Source organism: Aythya ferina (assembly GCF_964211825.1).
Source record: "Aythya ferina genome assembly, chromosome: 3".
In the NCBI taxonomy this organism is placed as follows: domain Eukaryota; kingdom Metazoa; phylum Chordata; class Aves; order Anseriformes; family Anatidae; genus Aythya; species Aythya ferina.
The window spans coordinates 68,496,947-68,519,521 of record NC_140298.1 but is presented as its reverse complement, the minus strand read 5'-3'; positions in this window follow the sequence as shown (position 1 = coordinate 68,519,521).

Sequence of the window (22,575 nt, the reverse complement as noted above, 5' to 3'; positions counted from 1 at the left end):
AAACACAAATGCTGATTCTGAATTCATTTTAAAATCACTGTGTCAATGGTAGAAAACATGTACCTTGTCATAAATTTTAAACATGGAACTTGTAAACAAGACCACGTGTTTTCTACACGTCCAGTATCATATGCAATTTTTTCTTTAAGTAAAGTTGAATGGCAAAAATAAGCTTCTTAAATTCCCGTAAAGGCTCGCAACAAATGTTTTAATGTTTTCCAACATGTAGAGCTGACATCAGTTTCAATCTACTCCTATTTAATGAGTACTTGTCATGGTTCTGCTCAAGTGGGTAGCCGAGCTCCACCACAGCCGCTCTCTCACTCCCCCTCCTCAAAGAGGAATGGGGAGAAAATATGTGAAAAGGGCTCAAGGATTGAGATAAGGAAGAGAAAATCATGCAATAATTATTGTAATGGGCAAAACAGACTCGGCATAAGGAGATAGTAAGATTTATTGCCTACAACTAACAAGCAAGAGAAGTGAGAAAACAAAGGAAAAAAAAAACAAAAGCACCTTCCCCCCCCATCCACCCTCTTCCACCTCCTCCCCCCGAGCGGCGCAGGGGAACGGGGAATGGGGGTTATGGTCAGTCTACAGCACTTCTTCTCTGCCGCTCCTTCTCGGTCACTCTTGTCCCCTGTGCTGTGGGGTCCCACCCACGGGATGCAGTCCTTGATGAACGGATCCGGCGTGAGCTTCCCACAGGCAGCAGCTCTTCCAGAACTGCTCCAGATATGGGTCCGTACCACGGGGTCCATCCCTCAGGAGCAAACTGCTCCAACCTGGCTCCCCTACGGGCAGCAGCTCCTGCCAGATCACCTGCTCCTGCGTGGGCTCCTCTCCACGGGCTACAGGTCCAGCCCGGAATCTGCTCCGGCAGGGGTCTTCCACAGGCGGCAGCCTCTGTCGGTGCAGGGCCACCTGCTCCACCGTGGTCTCCTCCACGGGCTGCAGCATGGAACCCTGCTCCACCGTGGTACTCCATGGGCTGCAGGGGGACATCCTGCTTCACCATGGTCCTCACCACAGGCCGCAGGGGACTTCTGCTCCGGTGCCTGGAGCACCTCTCCCCCTCCCTCTTACACTGACCTTGGCGCTGTTCCTCACTCCCTTGACTCTCCCGGCTGCTGTGTGGCGCAGCGTTTTTTCCCTGTCTTAAATATGCTCTCACAGAGGTGCAAAACAACATTGCTTATTGGCTCGGATCTGGAAAACAATGGGGCCCTTCCCAAACATGGGGCAGCTTCTAGATCTTTCTCACAGAAACCACCCCTATGGCTCCCTGCTACCAAAACCTTGCCACGTAAACCCACTACAGTACTCAGTGAGTAGGAATATGAGATGCCTCCTTTAGGTATCTGACAAAGGATATAAAAGTCTAATTCTGACACTTTCTAAAAATGAAATGTTAACTGCTTTGTTTAGTCAAACATTTTGATGAAGGCAAGTGCATTTCACAGAAGAAGAATAGAAAGATGATTCTAAAAAGTTTATTGCTTGGTATGAAGTAAGACACTAATCATTAGAGCTTAGAGATATGGTTTAGTGGAGGACTTGTTAGTGTTAGGTCAGAGGTTGGACTCCGTGATGTTGGAGGTCTCTTCCAACCTAGATGATTGATTCTGTGATTCTGATGTGTCTTGCATGCAAAGACATAGAACAAGGGGTACAGATCCAATTCAGGTAAAATTGTAGTCAGGTGACATACACCTCATGTACATATTTTAGAAAATGATAGCTTTTGTCACATAAACAGGAGTTTTAATATTAGGAGAATTCTTATTCATTTAATATTGTCTGAAATGCAGACTGTTTTTGTAAATGTAAATCAAGTGGAATAAACTTACATATCTTTCACTTTCAGATACAATAATATGTATGTGTTCACAGAAAACAACTGGGCCACCATAAAATAAGAATAACTAATAAAATGCAACAATTCCTGGAGAAGAGGAGGCTCAGGGGCGACCTTATCACTCTCTATAGGTACCTCAAGGGAGGCTGTAGCGAGGTGGGGGTTGGTTTGTTCTCCCACGTGCCTGGTGACAGGACAAGGGGGAATGGGCTTAAGTTGAGCCAGGGGAGTTTTAGGTTAGATGTTAGGAAGAACTTATTCACTGAAAGGGTTGTGAGGCATTGGAACAGGCTGCCCAGGGAAGTGGTGGAGTCACCATCCCTGGAAGTCTTTAAAAGACATTTAGATGTAGAGCTTAGGGAAATGGTTTAGTGGGGACTGTTAGCGTTAGGTCAGAGGTTGGACTCGATGATCTTGAGGTCTCTTCCAACCTAGAAATTCTGTGATTCTGTGATTCTGTGAATACTCAATTCTCTTTTAGCACAGAAACTTCAGTTATGTGACATAGACTGCAACATTAGTTGAAGATACTGTTGGCCTAACTGAAGACAGAGGAAAACCAGGACAGTCTAATTTGATTAGAATTAGTCAGAAGAAAAAATAATTGTGACAGATTTGAAGTGTTATGCATGTAGAGAACAAGAAATATTTGTCCACTTTTCTACCATTTAATCTCCATTATGTACAATCTAGACTTGCTTCCTTTATCTGTCCTTATTCTATTCCTTCCTTCCTTCTTTCTTTCCTTTTCTTTCTTTCTTTCTTTCTTTCTTTCTTTCTTTCTTTCTTTCTTTCTTTCTTTCTTTCTTTCTTTCTTTCTTTCTTTCTTTCTTTCCTTCCTTCCTTCCTTCCTTCCTTCCTTCCTTCCTTCCTTCCTTCCTTCCTTCCTTCCTTCCTTCCTTCCTTCCTTCCTTCCTTCTTTCCTTCTTTCCTTCTTTCCTTCTTTCCTTCTTTCTTTCCTTCTTTCTCCCTCTCTCTCTCTCTCTCTCTCTCTCTCTTTCTATCTTGTCTTGTATGTTTTTATTCTCTTTTTATTACTTTTATTTATTTATTATTTCTTCTATAGCAACTGTCGGACTTTCAACTTTAAAGTTCTCCTCTGGTCAAGTGTAGACCAAGCATTAATGGATTTTAGTTACTTAGGTTGTTAGTGCTGTGGGAAGTCTTACTTTAGAGCTGTTTTGGAAAACAATACCACTTTCTCTTGTTAGATGCTTACTGTTCATGCCGTGAATTCCTTAGACTTATTTGGCTTTCAGAAATGAACTTTATCCCAACACAATGGAGAAATTTATGTTACCAACACTTGGTTGAATTTCACACTATGAGTTCCAAAAATTATATTTGCTTTTATCTCTTGGAAGCTAAGTAAAAAAATAAACTCTAGAAATTGAGATATGACAAAAATAAATATAATACTTTTCCAGTAAGCTATTTAAGTAAAACTCTCATGGGTTTTCTTTCCTAAGAATTCATTCAAGACTTCTGAGAAAACTTTTCTATTAAAATGTCTCTATGCATTATTTGGTTTGCAACCCATTCATTTGGAGAGAAAACAACAGAACGCTGAAATTAGAAATACAGAATTAACATGCTAAATGTGTGGGATTTTTACTTCCTATGTATAATGGAATAGGAACATCCATATTTCACCAGATGAAAGTGGTTGATGAGTCCTTTGGTGGCCTTTGAGCCACCACTTGGAATTAGCTTAGTTTAGTGTATCTAATCCAATAAATATTGTAGCAGATAATAGGCCCAGGTGACTCAAAAGAACATAAATGACTCAAAATATTTATCATAAAATATGAAATTATTAAAGAAAACACTTGCAATGAAAGCATGATTCTCTTTATTAACGGCGGTTAGTTCATGTCCTGAAGATATAACATTTTGTAGTCTTTACGTCTTCAATGAGTCTCCCTGTTATGAGTGAGTCTGGAATGACTCTAGATGTTCTTGGATGGATAATATTTTAGAGAACTTTTTATAATTTCCTTTTTGAGTAGTCTTCAGGTTGATATAAAGTGTGTAACATGAACAAGTTTTATTCCTGAAAAATTTATGCCTGAAAAATTATTGTTAATAAAATACTTCTTGCCTTAAGAAGTTGGATCAGTTCTGAGATCTATAAACAAAACAAAACATGCCCTTAAAAAGCTCTTTAAATATAAAACAAACAAACAAAAAAGCCGTCATTACTACAAAGTGCAGTGATTAAGATTAGCAAAGCAAATGCTACTTGGCAAATGCTACTTGCTACAAAGCAAATTGCTACCTGGCAATTGGAATTTTTCTTATGAGCCAAGGAAAGCTAGTTGAAATTATTTTCTACTGTCTTATTTTTTGATTCTCAAAAGAAGGTTATGCTCTTTAAGGCATTCTGAAAAACAAACAAACAAACAAACAAAATCAGCATGGTTTACATTCTTATTTATATTATGTGAGTAGAGGAACAGAGCTGTTTACAAGAGAGCTGCAGAACCTGACCCTTTCTGGAGACCACTGTTTCAACTCACTTTCTTGCCAAGGAATGAAAATCTGCTATAATGATACCATTTTACAAGAGACCACTCTTTGTGAGATCCCGCAGAATGGAGGGATTTGCTGGCACAGATTCTAAGGCTGAAATAACAGTCACATTTATTACTATTTCATACTCAGGGGACAGTTACTTAATGATATGGTATACACTGTGAATGTCTACATTTCTACACTACAAATGTCCTTTCATATAAACTATTTATATGAAAACTTGATGGCAGAAATTGTTTGAGATACACATATATATACACTGCTTTGCTCACTTACAAGTTATCACTTCACTAAACTGGGCACCCTGTCCAACACAGCCAGCAGGCTAACAATATATCTTTATTAGATTAATGTAATCAAACAGGAGAAAATGTTGTAAGTATGATGTATTCAGAACACGTTGATTTACACTAAGGTGTACATACATGTACATGTATGTCAGATTTCCCCATAGAATCCCAGGGATAAACACCACTTTTTTTTTTAGCATCAACTGAAACTGAATTATATATTTCAGAGGAATGTTTTGAGTTATCTTAAGCTTAAAAAAGGTAAGAATTTGTGTTTTATGCTGTTAGTTGATTTTTCTTTGTGACATTCTCAGTTTGTAACATTTTACCACCTTCCATTTTCTTTGAAGTGTGATAGGCCTTGAAGAATAGGAATATTAAGAGCTGCTAAATAACATTAAAACATGGACAGCACTCCCCACCATGTGAAAGACATCCAAATGCTATATTCCACAAGCATTTTTGTGGGTCTAAATTCATTATCTGTTAAATGCTAATCAATAATTATTTTCTCTTGAGCAAGTGATAAATATATACCCACAACTTATATCACTATACATGTATTTAATTGATACAGGATAAAAGTAATAAAATGTTAAAAGATACTAAAAACAAAAATGCATGGATAATTTCACATATAACAGGAAAATGTCAAAAGTAAAATACTACAGGAAGTCATAAATTTATAAAAGATTTGAATCATAGAAATAAAATATAACTCTTAAATTTATTGTTCTTAAGATTTATGTCTAGTGTTCTTGATACCCTTGTTCTTAAAGAATTAGTGAATATGTGTAAAGACTTGGATACCATCAAATTTTTAAAACACGTCTAAAACATATCAAAGAGATCATACCTCAGAATTTTGAAGATTTTTGTAGGTATGAGCATCTAACTTTCTTGCTCTCAGAAAAATAAGCAAAACCTTGGGATTAAGCCTAGAAAAAAGTCTGACCAACCAACCAAAACAAACCCCACCTACAACCTAAAGCAAAAAAAAAAAAAAAAAAAAAAAACACAGCAGGAAACTAAGAAAACTGTGTTTTTCTAATTTAAGTTTACATCTACAATTCTTGCTTAAATATATATAATCTTTGTATATACGAACTGGTAAGAAGGTGTTACATTATTCTTTATATGCAATACTTTTCTGTGTTAAGGAATTAAAAAGTGTATGAAGCATAAAGTTATTCACCTTTTAATATTCTGACAGAATGTATTAATAAGCCAATGTATGAGGAAGACCAACAATGTGTTTCACGATTTACAAAAAAAATATGGAGATAAAGCACTTCTATTTTAACTGTTTACAAAAGGAAATCAAATCAATACTCTATTTTATTAAGTTAAATTACTGTTTATGAGTTATCTTAAGCATAAAAAAGTAAGAATTTGTGTTTTATACTGTTCTTAGTTGATTTTTCTTTGTGACATTCTCAGATTGTAACATTTTACCACCTACCTTTGAAGTGTGATAGGCCTTGAAGAATAGGAATATTAAGAGCTGTTAAATAAGATTAAAACATGGACAGCACTACCCACATACAAAATGTGCTACTCATGCTTAGACATTCAATAAGCTTCAGTAAAGATTTTTTTTTACACCAGTCTGCTTACAGCTGAACTTACAGATCAACTTACAGTTGAATACCTGTAAAACTCACATGGTCTTTTTTGTTTGTTTGTTTGTTTGTTTGTTTGTTTTGTTTTGTTTTTACCATATCACTGCTGTAATTGTAGCTACATGACAATTTAAAAATAACTTTAGTAGACATAACTTTAATTCAAGCCATTATTTCTGTTTTTTAATACTGTAATGAATATCTTGGTTAACACTCATTGATGATTTTCTGTTTAAACTATGTATCTGTAATACTGATATTTGTTCAGAGATTCCTCTGGGGCTTGTATAGTATATACATTGCTAAATGTTTAAGTGGTACATTCTTTTAAAAAATTTGAAGCTATTTTAGTTCTGATAGTAATGCTCATTATGACATTTTATTATTTTGATTTGTCTCATTGTGAAAGTCATCATGTATTTTCATAAGGCATTCTAGAATAAAGCTTGAAAAGTGAGCCAAAGTCCCCTTGTTAAGGGGCTTCTTCAAAGACTGATTCAAATATAGACAATGCCATCATTTCAGTGATTTACATCAATAATTTGCTGAAGTTCAGGATTGAGCTATATGGCTAAAGGATTTACAGTTTAATGAAGGAGTGTGTATTGCATGTAAAGGCATCAGGTTTGAAGGATTAGAGGAAAGTGTTTTTTGATAAGCACATTTTCATCTGTCAATGTAAAGGGACAGGGAAAGGTTAATGCCTTTGACTTTCCTAATAGGTTTTCTTTATGAAGTCTGTGACCTAAATTAGTTGTATGGGAAAATCTAGGCCAAGTAATTTGGGATTTATTAGCATACTGTCTTTATTTGGTTTGATTTTTTTCATCCTTTCATGCTTTGACTGTGGCCTTACCCTAGATTCATCACCTTCATAAGGGCAATCCAGATATCATCTCCCGTTGGTATATGCACAAAGGAAAAAGATTCACTCGTTCTGAGATGGTAAAATGCATGTCTTTTCTGTTACTGTCACTGTAACATGGGTTCAGGACACAGAAGATAACTCAGAAATCCTTGTGTTTTGTTTTGATGATCACTGATTTTTTATTAAATTTTCAGCTTCTTTAAAGGCTCCACATACAGCTAATATGGCCTATAAAATAGCTAAAGTACTGTGTTTACAAGTTTTATATTACTCTCTAGCTTAGAGGAATTCAATTTTTCTAGTTTTATGACACAAACCAGACCCTGAGTTGAACCTTATTCCTATTAATCTATCATTTATAATAATTGCCTAACTTTTGACTTAGCCTATCATCACTTTTCTGTCTTCCATTATGTCCTGTATTAAAAGAAAGTCCAATAACTTTGTTGGACACAATATATTGCCCTCAGAAATCAAGCCTTACATCCTCTATTAATTCCTAAATTTTGATTGGGTCTATCTTAAATCTGAAGAAACAATCTGGTTTTGAAAAGAAATATCAGATGCAGTATAAAAACACTCTGTACAAGCTGATAGACATCAAAACAAAATTGTCTCTAGATCAGTATCTTTAGTGACTGACCCTGGAAAGCTTGGGTTGTTTCAGGAAACTGTCATAATGCATATTTTAGAGTTAGTAAATTCAACTGTTGATGTTATACTTTGGGGGAAAAATTTCAAGGGGTTCAGGCCCTTTATTTTCCATTTAAAAAGTAACAGAGGCACTGACCTTTGAAAGTCCAATACAGTATATTGTTTTATATACAGCCAAATCATTTTTAACTGGTGTTTTACTGACAAAAAGTAACAAAGTGTTTTTGCAGAAAGAGCGAAGCAACAAATACAGGAAAAAGAATGAAGGAGGCAGTTCAAGAAAAAAGAAAAAGGAAATAATATATAAGAAAAAGAAGGAAAATATGCGTATGGGGAGAACAGAGAAAAGCCTCTATCAAAGGATTATGGAATATTTTTAGTGTATCTACTGTGATACTATTGTTCTGGAGTCAGATGCATCTTCCTCCCTCCCTCCCTCCCTCCCTCCCTCCCTCCCTCCCTCCCTCCCTCCCTTCCTTCCTTCCTTCCTTCCTTCCTTCCTTCCTCCCTTCCTTCCTTCCTCCCTTCCTCCCTTCCTCCCTTCCTCCCTTCCTCCCTTCCTCCCTTCCTCCCTTCCTCTTTCTCTCCTTCTCTCTCTTTTTTTTTTTTTTTCCTTTTATTTATTTATTCCCCCTCCCCCCCCAAGATGTCTCAAGGAAAAACATGGGAACATGCCTAGATTGGTTTTTAATGTGAATCTGGCCAGACTAGTTAAAAGTATGAGACCTGTAATTGTTAATCACATTAATTCGTGACTTTATGTCACATAGTTACTGTCAATATATAAATAATTATCCTTTTGAATGAGCTATGACTGAAATTTTACCTTAAATGTTTCTGATCCTTAACAATTATATTTAAAATTGTGTTTCAAAGTTTGCTGTAACTTTTTTTTTCCCTACACGAGTTTTATCCTTTGTACTTTTCATCATCCATGCTTTCCTGATATTGCCTATTTCTAAGGGAACTAGAGAACAAGAAATTGAATTTTTTTCCCATTAAATATGTTTGCCTGGCAGTCAGGAAAAGTACACTTGAATTAAAATATTTTTAAAGGATTTATAAATACTTTATTTCTTTACCTTTAATATTTTATCCCAAAGTATGTACAAAATTTGTCACATGACAACAAACACGATTTTGTATCTTGACAATTCATTGAAAAGTTCTTAATTGCCTTCAACAACACTTTAGTGGGCTTTAAAAAAAAAACAAAATGTTGTAAAATGGAGGTAAATTAGTCATTTGATGTGTCAAGTTAATGTTATCTATGTTGTTGTGAATTCCCAAGAGATAGAGTGCTGAGCAGCTAAACAAAAACAATATTTTACAAATCTGATTGACGTCTGTCAGAAATCTCTCAAGGGATACTGCCAGCATAATTTACCAGTAAAACAGATCATTTCAGGACGATATTTAGTCTCTTTTGAAAGCTGGAAGTATTGAATCAACAAACTTTTTTTTTTTTTTTTTTTTTTTTTTTTTTTTTTTTTTCCCTCATGGTGACCTGATTAGTTTCCTTATTTAAAATGCAAAACTTAAAATGAGATTGTCCTGGTTTCAGTTAGGACAGTTAATTTTCTTCCTAGTAGCTGGTAGAATGCTATGTTTTGGCTTAGGATGAGAAGAGCACTGATAAAACCCTGATGTTTTAATTGTTGCAGAGCAGTGCTTACACCAAGCCAAGGATGTCTCAGCTTCTTGCTCCATCCTGCCAGCGGGCAGGCTGGGGGTGCAACAAGAGCTGGGAGGACACAGGCCCAGAACAGCTGACTGAAACTAGCCAAAGGTGTATTCCATACCATCTGACATCATGCTAAGCAATATATAGGGGTGGCTAGCCGGGGGAGGAGGGTTGGACTGCTTGGGGGTTAGGCTGGGCATGGGTCAGCGGGTGGTGAGCAATTGCATTGTGCATCACAATGTACACATTAGTAGTAGGAGTACCATTATCATCATTATTGTTATTATTATTTTTGCTATTATTATTTTATTGTCTTAATAAACTGTCTTTATCTCAACTCATGGGCCTCATTTTCCCATTTCTCTCCCCCATCCCAGAGAGGGAGGGGGGAGGGTGAGCAAATGGCTGTGTGATGTTTAGCTGCCCTCCAGGTTAAACCACAACAGAGATATGGCTGAAAACCAGAATAGTTTTGATGAAGCCAGTCAATAGAATTTTGGGAATCTTTTAATTAAATATAAAACTAAAATCAATGTAACAAGGAATGTCAGAAGCTGAATAAAATGGTATGAGAAATACTTTTAATTAAAAGATATTTTGAGTTAGAAAAAGATATTTTGAGTTAGAATGTCAGAAGCTGAATAAAATGGTATGAGAAATACTTTTAATTAAAAGATATTTTGAGTTAGAAAAAAAGGTCATTGGTGCTCTCTGTTTGAATAGCATTACAAACTTTCTTCAAACTTTCTTTTCACTTTTTTTTTTTTTTTCCCTATAATTAATTACAGGTCTTATGACATTCATAGGACTTTTATTTTACAAAATATTCCAAAATATTTAAATCTATTTGTAGTGACTAAATTACCCTGTATACAGGGTAAAATTGGGAATAGAACGTGATCCTATTCTTTTCATAATAGTCATGTGCAACTCGAAGTGCGATTCTGTCAATACAAGACATGTTGTAATACATGTAAGTTGCTGTGATGATAGCCATGATTGCCTCTGATCATTATCTTTAAAGCTCATGGGAGGTATGTTCACTCTTCCATTCCATCAGCATTAGAAATTCACTAATAAAATAGATTGTTTACATATGTGTGAGTGTATGTGCAGATGCATATACTTTAAATAAGACAATACTTAGACAATACTAAATAAACAGTGGACACAATTTAAAATCCAGGTTAAAAGTTATTTCTAAGAAAAACAAAGAAAGACTTCTTGCTGCTGTAACATCTAACCTTTCATATAGAATTTTGTATTACAAAGTTTGGCTAAAAAGTAGGACTGATAACCAAAAAAGTCACATTTTGCTTTGAAACAAGTATTGTATGGTACTGATACCTCTTGATGAATCTCACTTTCCTATAAACCATAACAAACATACTATAAATAACTAGATAATTTATTCTGTAAATAACTAGATATTCTAATTTATCTTCATATTGGTGAATATAACTTTAACAGCTTGCATGACTACTTATACAGTAGGGAATTTTTCAAAATTAATATGAATGACAGAATTTAGCCAAGAGAAATTCACGTAATCTATTCCCAAAAGAAATCTCAAGAATATTAATTTTTCCTGAAGTAGAAGGTCAAATGAAAACAAATCTATTACTTTCATTTCTGCATATGTTTCCAAAACTTTCTGCAGTTTTCTGGATTGATTAAGATGCTCTGCTATTTCACAGCTTTTTATGAGTACACTGAGTCTGGGTTTTAAAAAGTGAATCACCAGGTAAAAATACTTGTCAGTTTTATATATATTTTAATTTTAATTATATATTTTTAAATAATATTATTTAATTTCATTTGGGATTGATTCTGTTATCCCAACTGCCTGATGTGACCAAGGTTAGGAGGAAAAATATCAGATTTTTTTTTTTATATAAGTTATCCTCTAAAAACAAAGAGATAGAAGCCATTTCAAGCTCTTTTTTTTTGTCCAAAATTTATTAATAGTCTAGAACTAGTCAGTGATAATATTGAACTGATGCATACTTCACAGACATCTTAATGGGATAAATTTATGCTAGTTACCTGGAGTTTATACAAAATATAAGGATCTGTGACGATGATTGCGAATTGGGTTACTAAACGGAAAATTGCTTAATGAGCTAATAGTCATTAACAGGATTCCACATAACGTCAAGGGAGTGAATGACCTATCAAAGAGATACTGTAATTTTCACAGAGGTAATGACAATTAATGAATCAGAGCAACAACGTCAAGATTGACTCCTGAAAACCTTAAGGAACAATATTTTTTTTGAGGGCAGTGAGGGAGAAAGTTTTGGATCTCATAGGATCCCAGTAGATCCTTCAGAGTAGGGACTGGAATTAAAAACTAAACTGAACTAAACAAAACTAAAATAGCATAAAAATAAGCATAAACTAGCATAAACTCAACTAAATTAAAATATAAATTAAACTAAATAAAATAAAATAAAATGAAACGTGTTTTCTTTCTCCAGGTGCTGTTCTTGCAAAGATGAAACCTAAGAACATAAAAATTACATTTTGGCCAAAGTGGGGTCAAATCACCTTTGTAAATCACCTTTCTACTCTAAAAAATAAAACAGTTAGAAAAGAAGACAGGGCCCTTTAAGAAGATCGTTTTTAACAGAATGATATAAGTGCAAAAAACATTAGTTTTTTGAACGTCTGAAAAAAAAAGAAAAATAATATCTGTAAAAAAGTGTAGCTAAACTTGTAGTGGAACTCATAGAATAAGAAGTATTCGTTCCACAATAATAATATTGTATATTCTGATTATTTTGGAATAATATTATTTCAAAATTGAAAAAAAATATGTCTATCGGAAAGAGGAAAGTTATTCCAGAATACTTGTATACTGTTATATTTTCCTTGGATAGGAGAAAATTCTCTCAGACTATCCATGCACAGAAATTGCTAAGTAAATACCTTGCATGATATCTTTTGGCTTGTCTTTGAGGAGTTCTTTCACTTCTAAATTGAAGCAATAATTGTAGCTAGATTGTGAGATTGAGATTGTAGCTACAAACCAGGTAATTTGCAAACTCAGTTGTTATAATATTTTTATGTTTGCGTATTCATATTATGGAAACAGTTTCTGTTTCAGCAGATTTTTTTTTTTTTTCTACAGCTGATACAATGAATAAAAGCAAATGATTTCTAAAACATTTGAGATTACAGTCACACCACAGTCCAATTCTTTTGACAATATATCCTTGGAACATAGGGAATGCGATATTTTTCAAGACAATATGACGAAGTGCAAGACACTGATAATTGAATTATTTCAGCAGCATTATATCTACTTTAACCTTTCAGAAGATCTCAAAAGTAAATGAGAAGCAGAAACTAATTTGTTGTATATACGTCTGATAACCTTTGGACTACTTTTCTTCAGTCTTTTGAATTTATTTTAAATTTCTACACTGGTTCTGGTATTTGGAAAAGAAATAAAAAATAATAATATAAAAAAAAACCCTCTATGTGTACTCTGTCTAAATAAGATTTTGGAGCTATGGACCTATTTATTCCCTTTAATTATTTTACTTTGTAGATTCTCAAAGAGTTTGAGAATACGCTGAAAGAAAATATCCTAGAGAATGATTTTCATTGTCAAAATAAATAAACCTACATTTGTAGATTATATGTTCTCACTGCTATGAATATGGAAAAGCTTTTTATTTTTAAATATTTCTGTTTTTGCCACTATCCCAGGTTTTATATACTGCTATCTATCTGCCTCAGACAAAGAAGAGAAGACTCTTTCCAACACCCTATAATTTTTTCTGCCTCTCCCTGGCAAGTAAAGAGGTTCACTTGCTGAGGCCCAGACCAGTAGAGCTGATCAACTAAGAGAAAAAGGCAGAACTGCAAATCATAAGAGGACATAAAATCTCAAATATATATACATTTGTGTAATATATATATATATATTTATATATATAATGACTATATAGGTGCAAGATCTAACCAGAGTATCTGAACAAGTTCAACTGGCTATAACATTGCACCTATGTTTAGTAATATGCACAAGTAGTCAAGTTGACAGTCATTTTTGAAATTAAATTTCTTAAATATTTTCTTTTTTAGCACCTATTGTTCTAGGTGCTAAATAAAATAAATATTTATCATTTCTAATCATGGGTTCCCAGTTTCAGTTCAAGGAATTGTTCACTATCCATTTACTTCAGGTAGGACAATAAACATTTTATGTATTTGAAGATTTGAAAATTCAGGGAGAAATGTTAAAAGAAATTAAAATGGTGAGTCTACCCTCAGGAAAAAAATAAAATAAAATAAATAAATAAATAAATGAAAAGAGAGATAGGGAGAATTGGATGTAGCAGCACCTTTACAAGAAAGCAAATAGAAAAAAAAATGTATGGAGACGTAACCAGAAATGTTTTTTTTTTTTTTTTTTTTTTCTGCTCTTGCATTGAAGGGAAGCATTGAAATATATGGAGAGAAGATACTGAAGTTCTTTATAGCACTTCAATAACTATGGGGAGATTTATTTGATTTTTTATATTAACTAGAAGGGAGGACACCTGGAAAACGTGGTCTGAAGGAATTTAAATAGATATTATTTTTTTTTGTAAAACCTTTTTTTTTTTAATTGAGGAAAAAAAAACAACACACACACCACCAATGTAACAAGAATTTCATATACATTCACTGAAATTAACCAATCAAAATATATTGTGATTATATTTATGTAAGTTTGATGCTTTGGGAATACACAGCAAGCACAGACTGAAAACTTTTTCACAGCGAGATGTATAAGGGAGCAGCAGGAATAGGACTAATCCAGCAGGAATAATCATAAAAAGGCAGCCCAGAATCCAGAGTGATAATAGAGGCAGGGCAGTAATGGTTCAGAACACTGTCTAGTCCCACAGCAACTAAGCAGGGTGAAGGGAGCAGAACTGGTGATAGGAACAGTCAACAGTCCAACAATCGTCAGGCTTTCTAGCCAATGTAAAGATGTCAGGTTCAGGTCATCCAAACCATCCAAGGATCAGCAGACACTTACAGCACATCTCAGGCCAGGACATCTCAGGCATGGAGGCATGAACCTGAGCTGAAATGGGGTTCCTGGGCCATGTGGAGAGGGTATGGCTGGGCATTTCAAGGTAAGGTGTTCATTAACATTAAGGTGGCTGTTAACAGCCTGTAAGTGCACTCAGGGTCCTGATACCATCTCAATGATTTTTTTTTCTTTTTTTTTTTTTTTTCTTTTTTTTCCAAAAGAATGAGATAATGAATAAATTCATTTGATCAGACAGGTTTTGTGATGTTTGGCTGTATAATATTCCTTTCTCAGTCATTTCCAGTGTACCCTTCCACTAGAAAAGGAAAGTTCAATGTGCATAACCACAAATAAGAGCTTCACCTTCGTTCCGTTCGCACAAGAATGTGTGACATTCTTGTCACACTTGTTCCTTGTGATATTTTTCTTCAGAAGTAGACTCCAGGAAGCCAAGAAGTGTAACACAAAACAAGCTCAGAAGCACCTAGAAATCAAATGAGTACACTCTTATCCCCCCGTATTACTTGAAACTCTAAGAAAACTAACACCTACACAGACACTAAACTGAAAATCATTCCATGGCTTCAAGAATATCTCAAAGATACTATCTGTATATCTGTACTTCAAGTTCTGACAAAATGAGGACAAGGACAGGTATGACGATCTGCACAAACAGGTCAACCACAGAAACTGTAAACAAATAAAATGTGTTTTTTGTTGTTGTTGTTATTGTCTGGTTTTGTTTTGTTTTTTAAGCCTCTTGAGATTTAGTCCACATGTCTATCTGACATTGACAGAATAATATATGTGGCTCCCCAGCAGGTATAATCTATTATTTAAAAGTAACAATAAAATTATTCTTTTGAGGTGAGAAAATCAATCTACTTCTCAGCATTTAGTGCAAAGCACTGGAGGTTTTTTAATTTTTACTTTTTTTTTTTTTTTTTTTTTCCTCAGTGTCTGCACAAATTTGCAATTGATAGAGCTTTGCAAGACTGTCATATCCCTGACACAGTGAGTGAGATATTCTCAACAGTCTACACTGCAATGCATTTTGGGATAAAAATAAACTGGTCATTTTTTCCTTTGTATTCTCAATTAACAGTTCTTAAATACACTAATACATTGTAATTGAAATGTTGAGCCTTCCCTCAGATGCAATTTAGATTTTATATATATATATATATTATTTTTTTTTTAACATAGAGCAAACATAAAGCAAGGAGGTCTAACTTTTGTAGAAAGAAACAGATGTTTCTCAAAAACTGAAAAATCACAGAAAGTAGTCTCCCAGATCATAAGAACCATTTTTTCTCACAAGAAAATTTGTGCATCCATGGAAACTATCAAGTTGCTGATGACTTTTCATTCCCCTGCTGAGATAAAAGTGAATTTTTCTTTACATAACACCTCAGCAACTGAGAGAGTGAACCCGTTCTCTCAAGAATCATTTCTTGGAAAACATGTTTTTTTCAATACAGGAATTTCTAAGCTTAGTTGGCTCCAGTACCCTTATAACAGCAGTAGTGCTTGGTGCAAAGCCCATTCTAAGAGCAGAAGTTTCTAGTTCTTTGACCACAACCACAGGGTTGGATATAGCTAAATTTTAATGGTTACATTCTATTTTTTGTCACCTAAAATTTTATATAAGTATTTTTAAGACTTATGCTTGATTACACAGACTGCTGGCATCTTGGTTTTAGCTATTACACAGCAGTAACAAATTGCTCAGAATATACTTGGAAACAGTGGCTGTTTTTGAAGCAGGACAAGTAGGGCCAATGCTCCCTGGAACTTTCTCTCTCTCTCTCTCTTTTATTTTATTTTATTTTTATTTTTTTTTCCTTGAAAGAAATATCAGGTTTATTTTCATATGCACAGATGTTTAACGTACCAGGAAGCTAAATGCTTGGTGAATATGTGTTTTGACTACATATCTTTCCATTTATGTCTTGAAAATGCATAGACAAGCATGACAGTAGTTCTCACACGTGCATCTATTGATTTCAGAAGATGAGGTGTTAACCCCAGACACATGATCTCCCATCCTTTAATCTCATTCCACATGCCCTTCCTTCCCAGAACAAGACAGTACTCATACCTCCAAGCTGCCACCAAATAGGTACAAACCAGAATTTTCACCTTTTTTTTTTTTTTTTTCTTCATCCATCACTTCACCATAGAAAGTGTTTCCTCCTATTTCATCATATTGTTACACTCAGACAGAAATGCAGGTTTTGGAGTAATTTCTAGTGTTCACATTCCTAATGTGGGTAAGATAGAGGTTTTTGCTTAGTACAGAGCAATTACTTCATGGCCAAATAACTTGACAGTTTGTGAAAAAATATTTATGAGCCAGCTATTAAGTCAAAACTTTCTCTAAAATCATTTTATGCTTCACTGCCTATGGTTCAGTCTAGACATAATCAAACCAAGTTTAAATGAATTCTCCCAGGCATAGGTAGCAGTCTAATTTCACAAGCAGGGTAATCAATACAAGTTACACGACCCACTAGAGAAATACAAGTACTTCTGCTGAAATAAACTCTGTCATCATCAGACTGAAAGTAGTAAATGAACTAAACAGTTAAATATGATTCAGCAGGAAATGGAGAAGAGCTGATATCCTTGTCATTGCTACAGATAACAAAATAGAACTGTCCATGTACAGTCATCTCAAATGTGAATGTTAATTAGGTTCCCTAAATGGCATGAGAATTAGTGTATTTCAAACTCTTATTAAGGAAACTTAGAAACTACCTAATGAAACAAAACAAAACAAAACAAAACAACACAAAAAAAGCTGGTGGTCTAGTATTACTCTGGCTGAATATTGTAATGAAGTGAAAATCATGTAGCTGTGGCTACACATCTTTACTGGCTGAAAGCACATTTTTATTCCAGAAACAGTTGTCTGGCAACATTAGAGATATAGGAGAAAGAAACTCATATTCAACTTTTGATTAGCAAGGGAAAATATAACTACAAGGACAGGTTCACCTGCATAATCTAAATACAAGGTAGGGGTGAGGGAGGGAGGGAGGAGGGAGGGAGAAAGAGAGAAGGGGGGATGAGAGAGAGAGAAAAGGGAAGGAAGGCAGGAAGGAAGATAAGGTAGGGAGGAGTTTGGAATTTATTTTTTTATTTTTATTTTTTAAAGAGAATCCCAATGGGGAAACTCTGTTGTCTCTTCTGGATTCCATTCAACAAAAATTAGAGCTAACCACAAAATCTGATCTGCTTAGTTTTATTGCATGTGATATACTTATATCAAAATTTATGACACTCTTAAAAAGTGTATTGGGTAAAAAAGTTAATACCAGATATATCTAAATCAATACAACGTGTCATCAGAAAATTGTTTGCTCTGATGAACACATATCAAGATAATCACCATTACCCTACTGAAAATGGAAAGTGACCTTTAGATCAGTGAATACTTCCCAAAGGGCCAAAATTCATCCTTTCAGCCTTATTCCACAATAAAGTACTGGGAAATAATGCTGTTGCAAGCAAGGTGTGGCCTGCCCAACTTTCTTCTATTTCTTCTCTCAGCAGCAATAGATTAATTGCAAGTACAAGTGGGAGAGTTTGTTAATGTTCCATGATCAGAGGGTGTAGAATAGATCTAGTCTAAACCTCTTCTATAATCAGGACCATGCTGAGTGAACAGTTTGGTTTGTTGAAACAAGTCATTTCTCTTTGCTGACAGGAAGAAGCAGATGGAAATGTATTCTTTCTGTCTAGCTGTTGTAGTTTTTCACATGGGGTATGAAGTCCATACTTGTAGTTTCTTTTATTGGGCAGATTTCATGCACAATTTTCTCTATAATAATTTAATTTTTTCTGTCAAAAGACATATTATGGCAGAAAATTTCCAACCAGTTCCACTTGCAGTACATTACTTAGTGTTCTATTGATTGATTTTTACTTTGTTCTGCTTGGGAAATCTGACTAGTTTAAGACTAAAGAATCTGAAGCAGAACAGCTGAGTGATAGCATCAGTGCACCATGTACTCTGTCAATAGTGAAGGCTAATCCTTTTACAAGGAAAGACACTGACTGCAATGATATTACACTACAACTGATTTTTTTTTTCCCTTTGATTTATTTCATTTAATATATCTACTTTTATTTGATGGGAAAAAAAAAAAAAAAGCAAACAACTAAAAGAACTCAACAGTCAAATCAAATGACCCAGTTTATTCTTACTGCTGATCTAAAATATCTTTGCCTCTGCTCATGTTAGTTGAAGAAACACATAAGTAGCTTTTAGCACCATCTAGCTAACTCCCAATGTAACATACTTCACTGAAGTTTTGTAAACCCTTTTGGAAATGTTTTGAGTCCATTTCTAGAAACCTCATGCATACTATTCATTTTTAGCCCTCTGAAATTAATCTAATGTGAAAAGGAAGAAAACTTTCTCTGTTGTGGCTATATGTATTTTAGTAGCAAGCAGAAGTTTTCAGGAAGAACAAATGTTAGTAAGAGGACCACACAGGTTTTGTGCTGTGATTCACCTACTCTATGGAGGGTGCTGGAATGCTGCCCCTGCAGCATTGGCTATGCTGGCTGCCACTGCTTTTCTCACAAATGAAAAATCACTTTAACATGAAGTGGATTTGCAGCTTCATTCTGATAGTTATTATAGCAATATCCTTCAAGGAAAGTCACAGGAACTTAGAAGGATGTGAGGGAAAAAAATAAGAAGAAGCAGAAAATATTTTATCACTTATTTTACTTTCTGCTGTTTCTACCTATGGTATGTAAAAGAAATTGTTTATTGTGTCCTGTTACACAAAAACATAAATAAGAGCAAAGTAGCTTTCTCTTTTTAAGTAGTGAGTAGACCATCAAGTGTGTTTTCTTCAAGGATAAGCACATCTCTCTCTCTGTCCCTCCTCAACTTTACAACAGCTCATTACAATGACTAGAAGTTGCTACCAGAATCTTGTTTAATTGATCCTGTATCTCAGAAACCTGAATCTCTCTCTGATCCCAAGGAAATAATCCACCTTATGTGCTGAGACTGACTCTCTCAGTTTCTTAATCATGTTTTGATTTTTTGCACCTCTGCCATCAAGCAATGTGCTAATGGAGTACTTGAATAGCAACTCTATTTTATTTGCATAGTATCAGGGATGAAATACAGTTTTCATGTGGAAATTACATTAAAAATGATCATTACGGCACCTAAGTTGCTTATAGATAAGATATGTAAACTTTCAAGAAGATGCACATTTTTAAACCATAAACTCTCTATTACAGAAAAATGATGGCAAAATGACTGTCAGTAGGTAACAATTATATTTAATATTTAAAACTGAATTGATGCATGATTTGTAATTTTTCAGTAATGTAGTTGACATCATGTTAGTAAAGGAGTGTTGTGAACCTGATTTTCTGTGGCATTAAATACATAAAATACATTAAGTTTGGAGAAATGAATGGGCAATAGTATGCCAATATAGCCAGATATTTTTTCTTCTGTTCACCATAATTAGATAGTGAAGTACAATTATAAAAAAGGATAAAACTAAAAATACCCAGCACTTCTGAAATTTAGTGTATTTTTTCACAACTCAACTACTTATTTTTTCCAAGAGGTAGGAATTTTTCACTTATCTAAAGTAGGTTTTATTGTATTTACAAGTGCTTAAAATATTTTTTTATTTTTTATTTATTTTTATTATTTTTTTTTCCCCATTGGAAAATGCAGAAAATCAAACTTTATTTTATAAGTGGTTACTAGTTTGGTTATTTTAGTTTCTAATTTTCATAAGAATCTGCACTTTAGACAGCATGGAAAAACAGTGATTAATACAAGTAATGTGTATAGTCTTAATTTATTATTATGGAATGTAAATTGACTTGCTTTTTATATTTCAAATCCTAAAAGGTAGTTGAAAACATTTTTCTTTTATTTTAATATTTTTTCTTTTTTTTCAGTTAGTTTCTGACACCCCCATTTTTACAACCACTGACTAAGATAACTTGAAAACTGAATTAAGGCCAACAATCATTTTCAGAAATCAGGATTTTGTCCCCTTTGTGTAACTTTGGTGGATAGGGTTCATCTAGAATTCAATGAGCAGTGTTTATCTGAAAGATGTTGAATACTCATGCATCATATATGATGTATTTGTAATATTCTATTTGCTCTGGATTGGTCATCCTAGTAGGGAGAAAAAACAATCTGCTGTTTAATTTCTTTATTCCATACCCACTTTTCCCATTACAGGGATCATTTGCTCCCATTGGGAGCAATGTGCTTCATAATTCAATTCATTAGAATGCATTAACTAATTATCTCCATTCTTTTGCAGTTAATTAAACCAAATTAAGTCAATTATACTTTTCTATCTCTGTCTTCTATTTTGCCTACCCTAAACAGGAAAAAGTGAACCTTAGCTCGAAAAGAAAAAAAAAGAGAAAGTATTCCCTATGGCAACAGCTGAAGCCTTAATATCACAGTGTAAAGATAAAGTCAAAGTGATATGAAATACTTTTAGCCTCAATTACTTATTTACTTATTATAAAGATTGATTAGCTGTTGGGATTTTTTTTTTTCTTTTTGAAATGGGTTTAAGTTTGCTTGACTTTGTTTTGTTTGTTTGTTTTCAGAACACAGTCACATCATATATATATTATATATATTTTTTTTAATATTACACAAATTTTAACAGTAAATAACACTTGGGTTTCTCTATTGTTACAGGTTGTATTGGATCAGTCTAATTGGTGAACCCACATGACCCATGAATTTTCTCTGTGCTTATTCTTTCCTGGTACAAATATATAACAGGATAAGATCAAGGGTACAAAGATAAGAAACACTTTCTATGAATCATTTGCCTGACTAAAGCACTCTCATTTCCAGATCAATTCATAGCAATTTGCAGCATCTAATATTTAATCTGGTCATGAGACAGTTAGGGAATTCACAGAGATTAAAAGTTTTCTGCTTTCCTATCACTGCCACCTCTTTGTTCCCTACAAAATGTTACCAACCTTCTCTATCTTGACATCATGCTTTTTGAGTGAGACATTATAAGCATAAACAAAACATTTCTCTTCCCTTTCACTTTCTGCACTTGGAGTCAGACGTGAAAAAGGTTACTATCTGTGAAGAGGTGCTATGGGGACAAGGATCCAAAATACCGATCTAGAGAGCTGTCTCTTTTTCATATTTTTATGTTGAATTTGATCTCATTTTTCTCATATCAGAGAACTCCTTTCTATGTATGGCAGATGCTTGATTTACAGTCTTTTCTAGTTGATCTGGCACAAGAGCTGTTATTCTATAATATAGATCAGACTCCAGGAATCTATACCTCTTTGTTATCCTTCATCTTAATACATGTACCTTCTTCTTAATACATACCTAGCTTCCCAAAACTGCTTTTCTTTAAGAACAGCATAAGAACAGCAGTCTCAGGAACTTTTCTATTAATTTTTTTATTTATTTTTTTTTCATAGTCACTCTGATTTGCCTAAGATGATCTCTGGAAACCTGAGATATGAGGAGCTTAATAAACATTTTCATTCACAAATATGTATTTGTTCCTATACAAGCTAAAAAAAAAAAAAAAAATGTTTTCTTTATATCATATCTCTTTTGATCCCTATCCTATTTATTTCCACAAAAACTTTTAAATGTGTGTCAATATCCAGAATATGTCAGATAGATGAAAAAGAATGAAAGTGTCTTCATAGTAGATAAAAGACTGTATTTCCAGATAGATATTACTACATCAAACCCTAACCAAAGATTTCATCTTCTTATTTTATGGAACTAAGATTTGTCTGCTACTACATCTAGACAAGACAGGTCTACCCACCTACATGGCCAATATTTTCTAGTTTCTTTTCTTTTTACAAAAACATGGCCCATATAGTTCTTGGGCAGAATAAGTAAGGCCATTTTGGGTACATTCCTGCACCTTTCCTCTTCAAACACACCATTACTCTTTTGTATATGAGCTACCTTATATATATATAATAAGGTAGATGTATATATTTCTTATTT